At 38.7% G+C, this 21,420-nt stretch overlaps 1 long non-coding RNA gene across 9 annotated transcripts in view; it reads right to left on the bottom strand.

Annotated features, from left to right (window-relative positions):
• The window catches only part of LOC307175547, a 407,817-nt gene that overhangs the window by 382,625 nt on the left and 3,772 nt on the right, over positions 1–21,420 (bottom strand). For 8 of the 9 annotated variants that reach the window (XR_013824358.1, XR_013824359.1, XR_013824360.1 and 5 more), the window contains one exon: positions 19,102–19,231. This is a non-coding gene — a long non-coding RNA (uncharacterized lncRNA). Of the gene's footprint in view, positions 1–13,097; positions 13,271–19,101; positions 19,232–21,420 lie in introns of all 9 variants that reach the window. The other variant, XR_013824357.1, reaches the window with a different exon arrangement.

Below are 21,420 nucleotides of genomic sequence, written 5' to 3'. Positions count from 1 at the left end.
GTAGATATTAATCCAACTATATCAATAATCACTTTGAACGTTAATGGTCTAAATGCACCAATTAGAAGACAGAGATTGTCAGAATGGTTCAAAAACAAGACCAACTAAATGTTGTCAAAAAAAAACCCACCTTAAATATAAAGACATATACAAATTAAAAGTAAATGGATGGGGCTTCCCTGGTGGCGCAGTGGTTGAGAGTCTGCCTGCTGACACAGACGACGCGGGTTCGTGCCCCGGTCCGGGAAGATCCCACATGCCACGGAGCGGCTGGGCCCGTGAGCCATGGCCGCGGAGCCTATGCGTCCAGAGCCTGTGCTCCACAACGGGAGAGGCCACAACAGTAAGAGGCCTGTGTACCGCAAAAAAAAAAAAAAAAAAAAAGTAAATGGATGGAGAAAAATATACCATGCTAACACTAATCAAAAGAAAGCAGAATAAACAAATGGGACCTAATGAAACTTAAAAGTTTTTGCACAGCAAAGGAAACCATAAACAAGATGAAAAGACAACCCTCAGAATGGGAGAAAATATTTGCAAATGAAGCAACTGACAAAGGATTAATCTCCAAAATTTACAAGCAGCTCATGCAACTCAATATCAAAAAAACAAACAACCCAATCCAAAAATGGGCAGAACACCTAAACAGACATTTCTCCAAAGAAGATATACAGATTGCCAACAAACACATAAAAGAATGCTCAACACCATTAATCATTAGAGAAACGCAAATCAAAACTACAATGAGATATCATCTCACACCAGTCAGAATGGCCATCATCAAAAAATCTACAAACAATAAATGCTGGAGAGGGTGTGGAGAAAAGGGAACCCTCTTGCACTGTTGGTGGGAATGTATATTGATAGAGGCACTATGGAGAACAGTATGGAGGTTCCTTAAAAAACTACAAATAGAACTACCATACGACCCAGCAATCCCACTACTGGGCATATACCCTGAGAAAACCATAATTCAAAAAGAGTCATGTACCAAAATGTTCATTGCAGCTCTATTTACAATAGCCAGGACATGGAAGCAACCTAAGTTTCCATTAACAGATGAATGGATAAATTAGATGTGGCACATATATACAATGGAATATTACTCAGCCATAAAAAGAAACAAAATTGAGTTATTTGTAGTGAGGGGGATGGACCTAGAGTCTGTCATACAGAGTGAAGTAAGTCAGAAAGAGTAAGACAAATACCGTATGCTAACACATATATATGGAATCTAAGAAAAAAAAAAAAAAGGTCATGAAGAACCTCGGGGCAAGATGGGAATAAAGACACAGACCTACTAGAGAATGGACTTGAGGATATGGGGAGGGGGAAGGGTAAGCTGTGACAAAGTGAGAGAGTGGCATGGACATATAAACACTACCAAACGTAAAATAGATAGCTAGTGGGAAGCAGCTGCACAGCACAGGGAGACCAGCTCGGTGTTTTGTGACCACCTAGAGGGCTGGTATAGGGAGGGTGGGAGGGAGGGAGATGCAAGAGGGAAGAGATATGGGAACATATGTATATGTATAACTGATTCACTTTGTTATAAAGCAGAAACTAACACACCATTGTAAAGCAATTATACTCCAATAAAGACGTTAAAAAATAAATAGATAAATAAATAAATGAATGAATGAATGAATGAATGAATGGTTAAAAAAAAGGAAGAAAGCAGGAATAGCTATATTAATTTCAGGCAGAGCAGACTTCAAAGCAACGAAAGTAAGCAGAGATAAAGTAGAGCATTACATTTAATAAAGGGGTCAATTCTCCAAGAAGACATAACAATCTTTAACATGTATATTCGTAACAACAGAATATCAAGCTACATGAAGCAAGAACTGAGCAAGGAGAAACAGATAAACCCACTATCACTATTGGAAACTTCAACACCCCTCTATCAGAAATGGACAGATCCAGCAGGCAGAAAAACATAGTTGAACTCCATAACACCATCAATCACCTGGATGTAACAGACATCTATAGATTATTTCATCCAATAACAGCAAAATACACATTCTTCTTAATCTCACATAGATTATTCACCAAGACAGATCACATTATGTGCCATAAAAAGGCAAACAGTCTTAATCTGGAGTGAGTGACCCCATCCAGAGGATTATGTTCCATTCCCAGCCCTGCGTTTCATGAAGGACCTCCATAAACTAAGTCAGTCCAGAAAAAGACTGACAGTGACTAGAACACTGAGAGAAACATAAGGAGAAATGAAGTATCTGATATGCTTAGTATGCAGAAGAGAAAACTTAGAAGTTATAGGATGGTTAATTGTCTTCAAATATTTTTGGAATGGGTCGACAGAAAACATGTTGTATGTCAAAGGAAGAACTCTGGCTGCCAACGAGAGGAATGAAGTTTCATCTTGACATGGAGAAGTTTCTTACAAACTTTACTTTCCAGCAAGGGATGATGGCCTCACCCACATATGGCCAACAGCGGGCACTCCAGCACCACAAGGGCTCGATGGAAGTCGAGTGACCATCAGTCAGCAAGCCCTTGAGAGACATTTCTGCAGCTGGGGCCAGAAAAAAACCAGATGATTTTCAAGAGCTCCTTCCACAGTTAGACTTGGGTTTTGTTCCCAAGTGATGTGACCATGAATTCTGAGACTGATTTTACCTCACAGATCATATACCATCTCTTTGGGTCATTTAAAATAAATGACCTGAGCAGAAGTAAGAAGAACTACAATTCTGCAGCCTGTGGAACAAAAACCACATTCACAGAAAGACAGACAAGATGAAAAGGCAGAGGGCTATATACCAGATGAAGGAACAAGATAAAACCCCAGAAAAACAACTAAATGAAGTGACATAGGCAACCTTCCAGAAAAAGAATTCAGAATAATGATAGTGAAGATGATCCAGGACCTCGGAAAAACAATGGAGGCAAAGATTGAGAAGATGCAAGAAAGGTTTAACAAAGACCTAGAAGAATTAAAGAACAAACAAACAGAGATGAACAATACAATAACTGAAATGAAAACTACACTAGAAGGAATCAATAGGAGAATAACTGAGGCAAAAGAACGGATAAGTGACCTGGAAGACAGAAGAGTGGAATTCACTGCTGCGGAACAGACTAAAGAAAAAAGAATGAAAAGAAATGAAGACAGCCTAAGAGACCTCTGGGACAACATTAAACGCAACAACATTCGCATTATAGGAGTCCCAGAAGGAGAAGAGAGAAAGGACCCAAGAAAATATTTGAAGAGATTATAGTCGAAAACTTCCCTAACATGGGAAAGGAAATAGCCACCCAAGTCCAGGAAGTGCAGAGAGTCCCATACAGGATAAACCCAAGGAGAAACACGCCGAGACACAAAGTAATCAAACTGGCAAAAATTAAAGGCAAAGAAAAATTATTGAAAGCAGCAAGGGAAAAACAACAAATAACATATAAGGGAACTCCCATAAGGTTAACGGCTGATTTCCCAGCAGAAACTCTACAAGCCAGAAGGGAGTGGCATGCTATACTTAAAGTGATGAAAGAGAAGAACCTACAACCAAGATTACTCTACCCAGCAAGGATCTCATTCAGATTTGATGGAGAAATCAAAAGTTTTACAGACAAGCAAAAGCTAAGAGAATTCAGCACTACCAAAGCAGCTCTACAACAAACGCTAAAGGAACTTCTCTAAGTGGGAAACACAAGACAAGAAAAGGACCTACAAAAACAAACCCAAAACAATGAAGAAAATGGTCATAGGAACATACATATCGATAATTACCTTAAACATGAATGGATTAAATGCTCCAACCAAAAGACACAGGCTTACTGAATGGATACAAAAACAAGACCCATATTTCTGCTGTCTACAAGAGACCCACTTCAGACCTAGGGGCACATACAGACTGAAAGTGAGGGGATGGAAAAAGATATTCCATGCAAATGGAAATCAAAAGGAAGCTGGAGTAGCAATCTTCATATCAGATAAAAAAGACTTTAAAATAAAGAATGTTACAAGAGACAAGGAAGGACACTACATAATGATCAAGGGATCAATCCAAGAAGAAGATATAACAATTATAAATATATATGCACCCAACATAGGAGCACCTCAATATATAAGGCAATGGCTAACAGCTATAAAAGAGGAAATCGACAGTAACATAGTAATAGTGAGGGACTTTAACACCTCACTTACACCAATGGACAGATCATCCAAACAGAAAATTAATAAGGAAACACTAGCTTTAAATGACACAATAGACCAGATAGATTTAATTGATACTTATAGGACATTCCATCTAAAAATAGCAGATTACACTTTCTTCTCAAGTGCGCATGGAACATTCTCCAGGATAGATCACATCTTGGGTCACAAATCAAGCCTCAGTAAATTTAAGAAAATTGAAATCATATCAAGCATCTTTTCTGACCACAACACTATGAGACGAGAAATCAACTACAGGGAAAAAAACGTAAAAAACACAAAACACATGGAGCCTAAACAATGCGTTACTAAATAACCAAGAGATCACTGAATAAATCAAAGAGGAAATCAAAAAATACCTAGAGACAAATTACAAGAAAACATGACGGGGTTTCCCTGGTGGCGCAGTGGTTGGGAGTCCGCCGGCCGATGCAGGGGACGTGGGTTTGGGCCCTGGTCGGGGAGGTTACTACATGCAGCGGAGCAGCTGAGCCCATGCGCTACAACTACTAGGGATGCGCTCTGGAGGCCACGAGCCACAACTAATGAAGCCTGCACACATAGAGCCCGTGCTCCGTGGCGGGGGAGGCCACCACAGTGGGAAGCATGCGCACCACAGCGGAGAGTGCCCCCCCCCCCACTCGTTGCAGCTAGGGAAGGCCCATGTGCAGTAACGGGGGCACAACTCAGCGAAAAATAAATAACAGAAAATAAATAAATTTAGTTAAAAAAAAAAAGAAAACACAACAATCCAAAACCTATGGGATGTAGCAAAAGCAGTTCTAACAGGGAAGTTTATAGCTATACAACCCTACCTCAAGAAACAAGAAAAATCTCATATAAACGATCTAACCTTACATCTAAAGGAACTAGAGAAAGAACAAACATAACCCAAAGTTAGCAGAAGGAAAGAAATCATAAAGATCAGAACAGAAATAAATGAAATAGAAACAAAGAAACAATAGCAAAGATCAATAAAACTAAAAGCTGGTTCTTTGAGAAGATAAACAAAATTGATAAACCATTAGCCAGACTCATCAAGAAAAAGACGGAGAGGACTCAAATCAATAAAATTAGAAATGAAAAAGGAGCAGTTACAACAGACACCGCAGAAATACAAAGCATCCTAAGAGACTACTACAAGCAACTCTATGCCAATAAAATGGACAACCTGGAAGAAATGGACAAGTTCTTAGAAAGGTATAACCTTCCAAGACTGAACCAGGAGGAAATAGAAAATATGAACAGACCAATCACAAGGAATGAAACTGAAACTGTGATTAAAAATCTTCCAACAAACAAAACTTCAGGACCAGATGGCTTCACATGTGAATTCTATCAAACGTTTAGAGAAGAGCTAACACCCATCCTTCTCAAACTCTTCCAAAATATTGCAGAGCAAGGAACACTCCCAAACTCATTCTATGAGGTCACCATCACCCTGATACCAAAACCAGACAAAGATACTACAACAAAAGAAAATTACAGACCAATATCACTGATGAATATAGATGGAAAATCCTCAACAAAATACTAGCAAACAGAATCCAACAACATATTAAAAGGATCATACACTATGCTCAAGTGGGATTTATCCCAGGGATGCAAGGCTTCTTCAATATACGCAAATCAATCAATGTGATACACCATATGAACAAATTGAAGAAAAACCATATGATCATCTCAATAGATGCAGAAAAGGCTTTTGACAAAATTCAACACCCATTTATAATAAAAACTCTCCAGAAAGTGGGAATAGAGGGAATCTACCTCAACATAATAAAGGCCATATACGACAAACCCACAGGAAACATCATTCTCAATGGTAAAAAACTGAAAGCATTTCCTCTAAGATCAGGAACAAGATAAGGATGTCCACTCTCACCATTATTATTCAACATAGTTTTGGAAGCCCTAGCCATGACAATCAGAGAAGAAAAACAAACAAAAGGAATACAAATTGGAAAAGAAAAAGTAAAACTGTCACTGTTTGCAGACGACATGATGCTATACACAGAGAATCCTAAAGATGCCACCAGAAAACTACTAGAACCAATCAATGAATCTGGTAAAGTTGCAGGATACAAAATTAATGCACAGAAATCTCTTGCATTCGTATATACTAATGATGAAAAATCTGAAAGAGAAATTAAGGAAACACTCTCATTTACCATTGCAACAAAAAGAATAAAATACCTAGGGAGACAAAAGACTTGTATGCAGAAAACTATAAGATACTGATGAAAGAAATTAAAGATGATACCAACAGATGGAGACATATATCATGTTCTTGGATTGGAAGAATCAATATTGTGAAAATAACTATACTACCCAAAGCAATCTACAGATTCAATGCAATTCCTATCAAATTACGAATGCCATTTTTTACAGAGCTAGAACAAAAAATCTTAAAATTTGTATGGAGACACAAAAGACCCCGAATAGCCAAAGCAGTCTTGAAGGAAAAAAACGGCACTGGAGGAATCAGACTCCCTGACTTCAGACTATATTACAAAGCTACAGTAATCAGGACAATATGGTACTGGCACAAAAACAGAAATATAGATCAATGGAACAAGATAGAAAGCTCAAAGATAAACCCACACACCTATGGTCAACTAATCTATGACAAAGGAGGCAAGGATATACAATGGAGAAAAGACAGTCTCTTCAGTAAGTGGTGCTGGGAAAACTGGACAGCTACATGTAAAAGAATGAAATAAGAACACTCCCTAACACCATACACAAAAATAAACTTAAAATGGATTCGAGACCTAAATGTAAGACCAGACACTATAAAACTCTTAGAGGAAAACAAAGGAAGAACACTCTTTGACATAAATCACAGCAAGATCTTTTTTGATCCACCTCCTAGAGTAATGTAAATAAAAACAAAAATAAACAAATGGGACCTAATGAAACTGAAAAGCTTTTGCACAGCAAAGGAAACCATAAACAAGACGAAAAGACAACCCTCAGAATGGGAGAAAATATTTGCAAATGAAGCAACTGACAAAGGATTAATATCCAAAATAGATAAACAGCTCATGCAGCTCAATATTAAAAAAACAAACAACCCAATCCCAAAATAGGCAGAAGACCAAATAGACATTTCTCCAAAGAAGACATACAGATGGCCAAGAAGCACGTGAAAAGCTGCTCAACATCACCAATTATTAGAGAAATGCAAATCAAAACTACAATGAGGTATCACCTCACACCAGTTACAATGGGCATCATCCGAAAATCTACAAACAACAAATGCTGGAGAGGGTGTTGAGAAAAGGGAACCCTCTTGTACTGTTGGTGGCAATGTAAATTGATACAGCCACTATGGAGAACAGTATGGAGGTTCCTTAAAAAACTAAAAATAGAATTACCATATGATCCAGCAATCCCACTACTAGGCATATACCCAAAGAAAACCATATTTCAAAAAGATACAGGCACCACAATGTTCAGTGCAGCACTATTTACAATAGCCAGGTCATGGAAGCAACCTAAATGCCCATCGACAGACGAATGGATAAAGAAGTCGTGGTACATATATACAATGGAATATTACTCAGCCATAAAAAGGAACAAAATTGGGTCATTTGTTGAGACGTGGATGGATCTAGAGACTGTCATACAGAGTGAAGTGAGTCAGAAAGAGAAAAACAAATATCGTATATTAACGCATACATGTGGAGCCTAGAAAAATGGTACAGATGAACAAGTTTGCAGGGCAGAAACTGAGACACAGATGTAGAGCACAAATACATGGACACCAAGGGGTAAAGTGGCGGGGGCGGGGGTGATGAATTGGGAGATTGGGATTGACATGTATACACTGATGTGTATAAAATTGATGACTAATAAGAACCTGCTGTATAAAAAAATAAATATAATAAAATTCAAAAAAAGAAAGATGAGTAAGTTCTAAATACCTAACATACATCATGATGACTACACTTAAAAGTTATGTATTATATAAAAAAATAAAATAAATGACCTTATCTTCTCCGCAAAATTGTTACTCATACAATTCCCTTCCACATATGTGAACTAACATCTTTATCCAATTTCCATACTGCCTCATTCACTGATCCCCCTTCCTCTAAGATATTTTGTTTGTTTGGTTGATTGGTTGGTTGGTTTTGTTCTCTTTTTTTCAGTTATACATATACATGTATATTCTCGTTTTCAAATTATTTTCCCATTTAGGTTGTAACATAATATTGAACAGAGTTCCCTGTTGGTTATCCATTTTAAATATAGCAGTGTGTACATGTCAATCCCAAACTTCCTAACTATCCCTCTCCCCAACCCTTCCCCCTGGTAACCATAAGTTTGTTCTCTCAGTCTGTAAGTCTGTTTTTTTTCTAAGATATTGAGATGATTGTTAACTTGGTCAGACTGCCAGCTTTAGGTAGTATTTCCCTATATATGTCTCCTTCCTATAATTGTCACTCTGTGGTTCCTTAGATTCTGAATCTTCTTAATGAGCTGCTGGGTCTAAAATTGGCTCTTTGCCCAGTGTGGGGTTTCCCCAGCCTAGATGTGTGAAAAGACACATCACAACCTGTGGCACTGGGGAAGTCCCAGGGCCCCCAGAGAGCTGAACTATTTTATGTTGAATATTAAATAGAAGAGAAGCTTGACTAGTGGGTGTGAAAGAGAGGGAGACTCAGTTGTGAAACAGTGACTAGATACTATTTTCACAATAAAAGATCATTTATCTTCACTGACTCACTCATACACACTTCCTTGACTGATCTGTTCTTTTATCAACTAATATTCTGGCAGCACCATCAAAAAAAGTCAGGGGCTTCCCTGGTGGCGCAGTGGTTGAGACTCCGCCTGCTGATGCAGGGGACACGGGTTCGTGCCGCGGTCCGGGAAGATCCCACATGTCGCGGAGCGGCTGGGCCCCTGAGCCATGGCCGCTAAGCCTGCGCGTCTGGAGCCTGTGCTCTGCAATGGGAGAGGCCACAATGGTGAGAGGCCCGCGTACCGCAAAAAAAAATAAAAATAAAAAGAGTCAGGTCCAGGGTATGAACATTACAACTGAATTACACATTAGCATCTGAACCAAGCAGAAAAACTGATTGCTTTTCTAAAATACTGAAGAAATCTTAGCTGTGGGCAATGCCTAAATGTTCACCACATACCAAAGATCTTGGACAAAGTTTTGAATACCTTTGATCCACTAACCTTCACTGGAAAATGCCAGTGAATTTTGGAATAAATTTGCTCACTTTCCATGGATTAAAATGTGATACTCCTCAAGTCATCCAGGTTCTTTTAAAATGTTTTCATAGTAACAGCCACCTTTAATAAACCAGAGGAAAATAAAAATCTAGGAGAGAGTCTATATCTAGTCAAGGCTATATCTACTCATAGTCTAAGTGCATGATATAATGAAACAAACAGTTTGCATGGGTCTACTCATCTTAACTGTTAACAACTTGGGACAAATAACCAGAATGAGTTCACTTTGGCATGTGGAGATGGAGGAGAGAGGAGGTGGAAGATGTTAATCCCAAGCATCTGGATCCACATCTGGGTGCTGAACTTTAAAATCCAGGCAAGGAGGAAGAAGTGGGGTCCATACAGGTTAGCACCCTATGAGCCCACAGCCTCCTCTTTGCTGCCCCATCCCTATTTGTAATGTGTGTGTAAGTGGAGTCTACTGATAACAACAAATTTGCCTATCTGCTTTGGTTCTTCCTAGGCTATACCATCACCAAAGGGATGGAGGGTTCTCTGGGGATGACCCACTATTCTGAGATAGTCAACAGAAAAAAGAATAACACCAGGAAAAGAGAGGATCTAAAGGATAGGAGGTATGAATTATCTCCTATTATTAAGATAATTAAAAAATTATCTTTAGTATACCCTAAAAATTAGCATGCCCCCAAAACTAGTTTATTCAAGCTACCAAGCTTATTCCTGCCTTAAAACCTCTTCCTGGAATGTTTACCCAGATCTTAACTGGATCTGGATCCTTCTTGTCTTTTAGGTCCAGCTCAAATGCTACATTCAGCAAGTAGATTTGTTCCCAGACTAAAGTAGTCATCCAGTCACATTCACTACGTTATTTTTATCCCAGTACTTGGGGCATTTTGAAATTATCTTGTTCCTTTGTTTTCTTTCTATTGTTTATTCCCCTCTTTTAGAGTAAGTTCCTTGCAAACAGGAATCTTGCCTGTCTTGTCACTATTATATCACTCACCCATAGACATGTACCTAATGCATGGAGAGGGTGTTTAATACACATTCACTGAATGAATGAACGACCAAGTCAATGGTGGAAAGTTCTGAGTTTCCAGTAACTCAGAACTAATAGGTTTTTTGTTTTTAGCGGATTTTCTAGCAAATTTTCTTGTGAGAACTCCATTCCCCGATAATACCAGGTAAATGAAGCATGTAAATGAGAAAGCCTGTTGTCGTTGAGATTATCTAAGCAATTTAAAGAACAAAATTTCTAAGTATAAGCTATTATTAGAAAGCATGAACTACCAGACTATGAATCAGAATCATAAAACAAAATTCTCTATTACTGTTTCTGACAAATACACCATTACTTCATCTTTCTTCTGACCTCCAGGGAGCTGCTATATACAAGGACTGCCTCTTTATTTCAAAAGCAACTTGGTAAGAGTAAAATCAGTAACTTTTAAAAGTCTACAAGGCCCTTTTCTTTGCTCCCTGAGCATCTCTTTCACCACCTTCATTGTGTGAAATGATTCCTCTTTAACCTCTCCCCTCACCCCTGCTGAAATCTAAGCAGAGTTCCAAATCCTACATCCAGAAGTACCAAGAAGACTGGTGCTACAAAAATCTATTATCTCCACCAACAGCATTTCTTGCTGTACCAATGCAATTTTAACATACTACAACAGTCACGTGCTAAAATGTGAAAATTCCACAACCAGTAAGAAATACCAAAAAGATTTTTCTTCTCAGACAAAATAAACATTTCAGTATGAAGTGTACTTTGTGAATTAAATAATGAGAAGCCAGATGCCAAAGGGCCAAAATAGTTGCATCCACCAGGCTTCCTACATTCTTCACCATAGACTAAGTCGTACAGTGGGATTATGGCTAAATGGAAAATTTATTTTCACTAATACTGTTCATTTAGGAATTAAATTCTCTTTGTTTTAGCTTTAGAGCAAAAATCTGCACCATTACCTAAAGTCCGTTTTGCACGTTTAAAAATAAAACGTGTCGACTAGGGACTTGCAGCCTGTCCCTGGCTTTCAGCTGCAGCGCGTAGCTGTGGGCTTTCCCGAGCAGGAGAACAAATGTCTGAGAGGGAGAGAACACAGACTGTTGACTGTATCAGGGGAGAGGCCATAAAAGAGGACACGCTCTGGTGGGAAAGTTTAGGCAGGATTACCAGGATATTGCAGAGAATGCCATTAAGTAACCCAGACTGTGCCTCTATGGGCTACACAATGCACACAAGGCCAACAGAAAAATGTGTGACTCTTCCGTAGAAGCACAAGTGGGAGAATACGGGCTAAGCCTTTGCATCATGTTTTTCCACTGGAGTCCTCTGCTCTCTCCTTTCTATCAAGTTGCTCCCAATTCTTTAGTGGAGGTTAAGCTGCACAGCCTCAGAAAAGCTTCTTCTAACACATCTTGCTTAGGGTTGACTTCCATGTATTTTGTGAGCCTCTACTTGTCTTTATTAATATGTAATGATGCTACACAAATCCCCATAGCCTGTTTCTGTTCTCATTCTAGCCCCTCTGTGTCCTGTTTCAAGGTAGATTATAATCTCCCCACCAGCAGAAATGTATGCCCCCTACTCTCTCTCCACATAGTACAGTACTTTCACAAAACTGTTTTTTAATGAAAGCTGGAGGAATGACTTAGCACTTATATTCTTATAGGGATTCATTTCAAAAATCAGGGGGGGTCCATGCATAGGAATTGGAGTTTACGGAACACTGAAATGTGATGGGAGGAAAAAAGATTAACCACATTAGGTTAAGGAGGAAGAGGTAAAGAACAGGAGAGGACAAGAAAGGCCCTCCGGACCAAACAGCAGCATTTAAGGACTGAGCAGAGGAGAGGAAGCGTGAAGGGGATCCAGAAGCAGCAAAGACTCAAGGTCAGGAGAGAATACTGGCACCAAAACCAAAACAAGAAGAGGGTTTCCAGAAGAAATGTGCCAAATACATAAGAAATGGGAGATAAGAAATGTGAGATAAAGTGAGCATTTCTGGGTGTGTGTAAAGGGAGCACTAAGTAGAGGGAAGGTGGAAAGGGTGGCACAGACCACAGTAACAGCACAACCAAGTTCATTTGCAGAACATTGAAGGAGAATTGTTAGGCAGTTTGTCCCCAAACTGCTTTCTCGTACCAAAAGCAATCCCAGGGTGCTTATCTTCCCAAATCACACCCAGCTCTGAAGATGTGTGATAACTGAAACCTGAGAGCTTCTGAGGTCTCCACGGTGATTAATGTGCTTATTTCCATGGTAATACTTTTTGGCACTTCACCTAACTCTTTTTTTTTTTTTTTTTTTTTTTTTTTTTTGTGGTATGCGGGCCTCTCACCGTTGTGGCCTCTCCCGTTGCAGAGCACAGGCTCCGGACACGCAGGCTCAGCGGCCATGGCTCACGGGCCCAGCCGTTCCGCGGCATGTGGGATCTTCCCGGACCGGGGCACGAACCCGTGTCCCCTGCATTGGCAGGCGGACTCTCAACGACTGCGCCACCAGGGAAGCCCCACCTAACTCTCTTTTAAAGGTAGAATAAGAACTAAGTAGATAATTCCCTCTAGTTCAAAATCTCTCACGGAATCAAAGTTGTCATGACTGGGCTCAATTCCCTCAGCATCCACTGCTGGCCATTCCACAGCAGCCTTCCCAGACCACCTGACTAACCAGTAGAGGGGCCCAGGAAAGCGCCCGGCTTACCTGTGGAACCCAAAGGACCAGCAGAAGATGTGAGGCAGAGGCAATCTCTTCCTAGGACCCTTTCCAGGCCTCGGGTAAAGCTCATCCCGTAGGCAGTAACACACATGGGGCAAGATGCTCTCTTCTTAGTCAGTGTCTACATCCAGGGTCAGATGTGCTTCCTAAGACAGACCCTTACCAGGGAAAGGAGAGGAGGGGAGTGATAGTGCCATCAGATTATTTATCTTCCCCCCACCCTTTTTTAATAGAAAGAGGAAAGCCATTCAGAATCCATCCTTCCATCACTTGGGCATATTATACATTAAATCAGTATCTCTGCACCAGATTTTCTTTCCTGCTGCAGTGCTGTCCTCATTTCCCCAGAACATTCCCCAATTACCATCTCTTCCAGGAGTATATTCCAGAATGTGCCTGCTTGAAAGAGTGCAAAAGGAATAAGCCTCTCAGTCACTAACACATGTTAAGATATTCATGGCATTATCCTGGATTCTGCTAAAAATATGTTAATTAGATGTAGTCTTTGTCCTCAAGAAATGTGTAATCCAATACATGAATTCCCTCTCCCATCCCTGCCCACAATAGTGAGGAAATGGCCCAGGGAGCACCATCTTGGATCCCCACAGTCTGCCTGAGCTGAGGGGAGGGGGGTGGCGGAGTGGGCTTCTGTCACTTTACCTCTTATAAGTTTGGTGACCATATTCATCAACCCCAGTAAGACGCACAGCCCAAAGCAGGAGTTTTTCAAGGAACTAAATAGTGCAGGTTCATTTCTGCAAAATTTTAAAACAAATATATCCGTCCAGAGATGTCTTCTAAAACGTTTGTAGGAAGTTTTTTTGGTCAACAATTTATTAAGTAAAGTACTTTTTATCAGTAATATCGTTTAGGGAATTGCTGCAAAATCTATGGAGTTTCAAGATAGTAAGAGACCACTTGTTCCGGTTTATGGTATTTCATGACTGTTCTGTTGATGCCACCAGATAATTCCTGTAATACACACTGTGTATGTTTAGAGAAATATAATCTAAGAACAGTATAGCATGATTCTGACTGTCCTGGACATGGCTAAAATGGATTTACTTAGTTTAGATCAGCAGTTTTCATATTCAGTACATGATTTCTATTCACCTTTTTTTATTGGTGGTTGGTTACAAACGTCTGTCTGAATAAATAAGGGCCAGGGTAGCTAACAATAAAGAAAAAAAGGTAATTTAAGTAAACATAATGTGAATTCAAAAATCATTAAAGATTTTTTTCCTAGTTACTATTTCTTTGGAACAATTTAAACTTCTATTCAGTGTTTCTACCTTATCTGTAAGTACCACTCTGTGAAGTAATGTGTATCTATTAGAATTGGAAACGCATATGTCTGTCTGATATTGTTAAAACAACAACAACCTTAAGGGGAACAAGAAAACTCAATATTTGAAAGCAGGATTGAGATCATTTTCATAGATTCCTACATTTTTAAGAAGACAAAAGGCTAAAGCAAATTATTAAAAGGTGAACATATATGGCCATCAGTATTAGGGTACTACTGTTACTATTATCAATAATAAAACACTATCTTCATGTGAAAGCTTGTGGGAGAATCTGAGTTGAGAGAATAAAGGTAAAAACATAATACTAAATTGGAAAAATTATGCTGAAAGGGATAAATGTGAAATTTATCAGTCAGGTATAATATTAAGACAACTGCTTATATAATATGTGTAAGTCAAAACTAAAAAAGAGGAGCCATTTAGTCCAGTTTGAGGCAAAGAATCTAAAAAAAATAGTAAGGTCAAATGCAGAATGTTAAACTATAGCAAGAACTGGTGAAACAAACAAGAAAAAATATTTTATTTTACTTTGATGTTCAACTGGACTTTTGAATACAAGTTGGGTTAACCACTAGAAGGTATAAGATCAGTAATTAGTCAAGGAGTCCATAACTTTACATGGTGAGCAGTGAAATGGTCATAAATAAATCAGACTCTGCGAAGGTCCCTGTGAAGGAGATGCCTGTTGTCTAAATCTAGCTGTGATCTATTTTGGCTCCCTCATCTTAGGAAGAAATCAGGAAATGAAAAGGCAACTGACACTGGATAGAAAAAAGAAAAATAAACAGAACCTATACTTAAAGGTTTGGTCTTAGTCTGAGTGCCATGAAACAGTAATTCCATTAAAAAAAAAAAAGTCAACCAGACAAAAACCCACTCTGAGTAACTGAAATCCTGTAACTACATGGAAACTCAGTGTGGAAGCTACTAAGGCATTTATGAAAATATCCTGGAACAGTCTTCAGCATGCTTGTCATCAGATCTCCATGTCTCCTATGTTTTAGACAGTTCCTTTTAATGGACCATTATTTTAATCTTCAGAAACTTTTTTAAATTGAATATAGCCTGAGCATCTACTTATGAGGGGTTGTGAGTTCCACAAGCAGTGCCATCCCTTATGGTACCCACTGAGTGATGCTAGAAGGTCCAGGAAGCCCTCTTATAGGCCTGAAACTGCCAGTCACTGACTGGCAACAATGCCAGACAACAATGGAGGAAAAGCAGGCTCGATATCATTCACACCTCTTCCATCAGCGTGGATGATAGGTTTAAATGTCAGGTAATCTAGTCAATGTTTCTCTAGACTTTCAGATTTACTCATAACTTTAAAAAATTAACCTGGGATACCCAACACAGAGAGGCAAAGAAAGTACACAAAAAAACAACTATTGGATTGGCCAAAAAGTTTGTTCATATTTTTCCATAACATCTTACGAAAAACCCAAATGAACATTTTGGCCAACACAATACTTTACAATACTTTACAATAGAGTCTTTGCTGCTTAAAAAAAAAAAAAAAGAATGGAATTTAAAGATACAGGGAGTAGTAGGAAAAAAACAAACACTGAAACATGGCAAGAGCAACTCAGGCTGACCCACTAAAAATGTGATCTAGAAGATCTTTTTTTAGTGTTTTCCACGTCCCTCTAATCATTCCTTTTCCCACACATGATGTTTGCTTCCCATTCACCCACTAACTCTCAATTCCCCAGGTAATTTTCTTCTGGGTCCTTTTCCTGAAGGACCTTGTCATAAGTAAAAAAGTAGATATATGTTAATAACATACTAGTATTTAGCTAAAAACTAAACTTTCAGTTTTAGTGTAAAGGGATGCTCCTCTCAGGAATATTTGCATTTTGACAGAAAGAACAAATTTCTAAGAATGCAAACTACCAACCCTATAGCAAGCCATTAGGGAAAGTCAAGAGGAATTTGGGAGCAGGAGTGTTCTTCCAGTGCCCCCCAAAACCACTCCAAACTGGAGGTCAGCAAAGCTCTGATTCATTTGTTCTATCTCTATTAAGACTTCACTGACTAAAGACTACCTAGACATCCAAATTCAACACACTTATTTTTTTTTAATATTGAAATACCTTTAAAGAAAGAAGTTGCCAAGGTCTTATTCTATATTATTGATTATCAACCAGGGGTAATTTTGCCCCCCCCAGCCAATATCTGGAGATATATATGGTTATCACAATGGGGGTGAAGTGGGGGGCAATTGGTGCTACTGTCATCTAGAAGGTAGAGGCCAGGGATGTTTCTAAGCATCCTACAATGCACAGGACAGCTCCAACAACGAAGAATTAGTCAATCCAAAATGTCAATGATGTCGAAGTTGAGAAACCCTGCTTTTACATGATTTAACTCCTATAAAGTTGATATTTAAATGATTAAAAACATTAATGCCAGTGAAATTACTGCGCCCATGGTAAGACTAAAAATGACCATAATTGGAAGGATTTGCACTATTTTCTAAGCATTTCTGGAACATCTTAATTCTGGCTCTGAATTATTTAAATTACTTTTTCAAAACAGTCAATTGAATAAAACGAAGAGTCTTTATATAGTTCACAAAAGTTTTTCTATTTTGGAAATGAGAGTTTTGATTAAAATTGGCATTTCTGAAACTCTAATTGCTAGTTATTGCCGGGGGAAAAATATTTCTAAGACCAGCCAGATGGGACGCTTCAAGATAAGAAATTATAAGCCAATGTTCATATTCCAATCAGAAGAAAAATTCTGTTTATACATTTTTAATTCTACTTAAATAGTAAGCAATATATTTCTTCAATTAATTCCTAAACTGCTATTAACTGGCTAGCTAATTTTCTAACATTGGGTTTAACTCCCCCAAATCTTTTTAGATTATTAATAAGCAGAACAGCATCTTTATAAGAACACTCTGTATATTAGGGACTCTATAAATTCTAACAGAATCAGATTGGTTTCTAATTATGACAAATCATATCTCTTTGTAGACGTACAATGTGCCCATAGAAACTTAAAATGTCCGTTTTTCAAAACCCATTTCTGACTGAAATATAATGAAGTATTTCAGTTTACATGCCTAGAACCAGAACAACAGAAATGTCTTCTTGACATTAACACTTAGTAAGTCTTCGGAACATGACCTCCACCTCTTTGGTAACTTCTGCTCTCCCACATCAGAAAGCTCCCTCTCATCCCTTTGTCACTCCCCTCTCTTCTTCCTTTTCCTTTCTGCCATTTTGGATGGGAAAGACTTACAGTGGAGGAATGTGAGGAAAACCATAATGATTCCTTCTGCCATCCATGAGACTAAAATCTGTCCCCAAACAGGAAAAGATGGCCAAGTGAAGGCTTTCATTTACTGAATTCTATCTCAAGCCCTTCCAAACATAAGACTCTTCAAGCCATATACACACATACAAAACAAGTTGTTTTTTGAGGGTTTTGCTTTTGGTAGATTTATGGAACTGTTTCCTTTTATTCAAGTTTGCTGAAAGCCAACGAGAAAGAACTCTAAATTAAGGTACATCTCTTACTAGTTGCTTGGGTTTGACAAATAAAGCAATCATCAAAATCAAGTAGTGTGCACTTCTTTTAAAAGCTCTATTTGTCTGACATAATATAACAGCAGGATGGCTAGGCAAATAAATGGCATTACTTAACATAATCACTTAATGTTGTGCAACCAACTTCAGGTCTCATTGCTTTATCGCTTGCAAAGAGTTTGATGATAATAAAGTTGATTGTTAGTGTGAAGAGATAAATTGTTCAGTAGTTAGAGTTGTTAATGAAAGCAAAAGAACACAGAAGAGGAAAAATAGGTTTTAGCAGCCCAAATTCATTGCTAATTGCTTGTGCGTTCATTATAGGCTGAACACAGCTAATTACCTAATTAAACTAAAGCTCTGCTACCTTAGGGGAATTTCTAGAGCTATGATGTTGGTTGTCAATTACCTCAGCAGGTCTGGTTTAAATGAGTAGTTAACTCAAGGCATGTTTTGCTTTTCCTGGTAGCAATACAGGGCACTCTTGTTGCACAATATATGCTTAGAATGAAAAAAAAAAGTTTTCCTTAAAAAATACTATGGAGGGCTTCCCTGGTGGCGCAGTGGTTGAGAGTCTGCCTGTCGATGCAGGGGACACAGGTTCGTGCCCCAGTCCGGGAAGATCCCACATGCTGCGGAGCGGCTGGGTCCGTGAGCCATGGCCGCTGGGCCTGCGCGTCCTGAGCCTGTGCTCCGCAACGGGAGAGGCCACAACAGTGAGAGGCCCGCATACCGCAAAAAAAAAAAAAAAAAAAAAAAAAAAAAATACTATGGAAACTTAACAACGGTAAACCTTATATTAAACAAGAGCTCTTGCTCATTTTATTCAATAATTTATATTCAGGAAATGTCAAGATAATCTACTTTAGGCAGACAACACAGACACAAAGGAGAAATCAGGTATCACTGTATGCATGTTACTGAGTGTTCTCGTCGCATGCTGTTTTTAAAAATACATTTTAAAAAGTGTCTTTTGTGATGCTCTTCAGTATTTCACAGGATAAAATTATACTACTTAATTTTACATAATATTTTAGATTCATAAGTTTTTTTTTTTAAGCTGGAAGAAAAGTAGTAAATCATCTAGACTAAATTATTCATTTTATAAATAAGAGAACCAAGGTTCCAAGAAGTGAAATGACTTACCCAAAGTCATACACTGGGTTGCTAGAACCAGGAGTAGAACTGGTATCCTGTCAGTCTGTTGTTCTTTCTTCCTTGATTCCTGCTTTCCATATTCAAATTGTACCGTCATTTCTCAGGCTTCCTCTAAATGCTGTAACAGAGCATCTAGTTGGACAAGGTTTTTAGTTTGTTTGCTTATTTTCAAAAGGCTTTGATTAGTAGCATTTTACTCCTCCAAAAAAACACATGTAATACTGTCCCTATTTATTTCAAGTCAGTCAAATGTCTCAGGACGTATTCTAAGGTGAACACTCAAGGGAGCAGATTTTTTAAAAAAGTTATTGTTCGCCTTGCCCAACTGAAAAGGAGAAGATGATAAACTTATGGTGGATTTTATTAATCAGATTGTTCAAGCAATTGAATTGCACCCTGATATTTTGTTCCTAGGGAATTTGATCCTAAATCAATGGACCACAAATCATCAAGCAATATTTACTAAGCATCCCTTGAGAAAGGTATTTCCCAAGAAAGTATGATTTCATTCTCAAGAGTTTTCCCACTTCCCTTGATTCTGGGCTATGGTGCCTATTCCTTGCAAGGACAGAGAATTCTGGAACCCTCCTCTGCCCCTTTCACAGCCATTTTTCAGGTAGGCACCAGCAATGAACATCCAGTTCTTTTCTGCTAAGTTAAAGAGGATGATTTTCCCTTTCACTGCCTCTTGAAGATGAACATCAACTGTTTCACTACTTGCGATTCAAATCCATTAATTAAAATAAATATAAAGTAAAAAACATCTCTCTTTCAGCCAAGAGGAAAAGGACAGATGGGGAAGCGGAGGAGGTGGAGATACCTCATGTCTTCTTAAAGGGAAAAAAAAAAGGGAAAGAAAAACAAGAAGCATGAAATTGGGGGGAAAAGTTAATTAAGAGAGGTAAAGAGTGTTTAGATTTAATTTACAGTTCAGAACTATTCTGGGTCTTACAATAATTGCACTACTTAAAGGAGAAGAGGAAAACCTCTCTAATATCAAATTGGTAAGGGGAGTGTTAAATCACCTCCAAAAATGGTGACTCCTGGCCTTTGGCTATGCTTCACACTGAGCATCACAAAAACCTTTCTACATTATTGACTTGCAAAAGCCACACCTTATTTTGCTTCCTCCTCAACCTCTCTCTGCATGCTCCCAATTTTTAATTTCTTTCTCCCTTGCCTCCCATTGCCTGAAAAAAGACACTGGCAAGGAAGAGAAAAAGGAGTTAGTTTAAGTCCTTCTCCATCCCAACCCTACATTCATCAGTATGTAGAACCACACAGAAAACAAAGCTATATCACACAAAACAAGCTCTGCAATTTTTTTGTGCAACGTGAACACCTAAAGTCTGACCTGAACACTACAAACTACTGGGCCTGGCATACTTAACGGAACAGCCCATATACCAAAGTGATCTGATTTCAGATAACCACGCAAAGTTAAATCAGAGTAGAGTAGAGCAGAGTTACTTTATAAGACCTTAGTGGAGATGGACAGAGCTAAGAAGAGTTACGCTGTAATAATTTTAGATAAATGAGACGAAAGAAAATACGGATGTTTGCCATGCCTAGAACTAGTTCTTCTGCCTTCACAACTATTTATTTTTTCTTACAACTTGACATTCATTCATGATAATGGATGAAAACATATGCTAAATTTCTTAAAAACTGAAAGGAAAGCTACAATAGAAACCCAAAATATTTCAAATATAAATAAGTACAACTGAGTCCAAAAGTAGAAAAAAATTTTATCAATTTTTATCATGTTCTATAGCAAATTAAAAGGCAGATATAGTAGTAAGTTGGCAAGAGGTACTGGGAAACAAGAAACCTTCCTGCCCACTTTAAAAAAACTACCAGCCTACTGTAGGCTAGCAACACTGAGCATTTGAGAATGTCAGTACTTTTGTACTCTTTTGACTGGGTCCAAGCATGATCAAAAGAGATGGACAAAACGAATTCTGAAAAATGATTTGAGGGCTTCCCTGGTGGTGTAGCGGTTAAGAATCCGCCCGCCAGTGCAGCGGACACGGGTTCGAGCCCTGGTCCGGGAAGATCCCACATGCCACAGAGCAACTAAACCTGTGTGCCACAACTACTAAGCCTGTGCTCCAGAGCCTGCGAGCCACAACTACTGAAGCCCATGCATCTAGAGCCCGTGCTCCGCAATAAGAGAAGCCACCGCAGCGAGAAGCCTGCGCACCACAACGAACAGTAGCCCCCGCTCACCGCGCGCAGCAACGAAGACCCAACGCAGCCAAAAAATTTAAATTTTTTTAAAAAAGAAAGAAAAATGATTTGAGAAAA

Source organism: Stenella coeruleoalba (assembly GCF_951394435.1).
Source record: "Stenella coeruleoalba genome assembly, chromosome: 16".
In the NCBI taxonomy this organism is placed as follows: domain Eukaryota; kingdom Metazoa; phylum Chordata; class Mammalia; order Artiodactyla; family Delphinidae; genus Stenella; species Stenella coeruleoalba.
The sequence above is the reverse complement of the archived record's forward strand: the minus strand, read 5'-3'. Positions and strand labels throughout refer to the sequence as shown.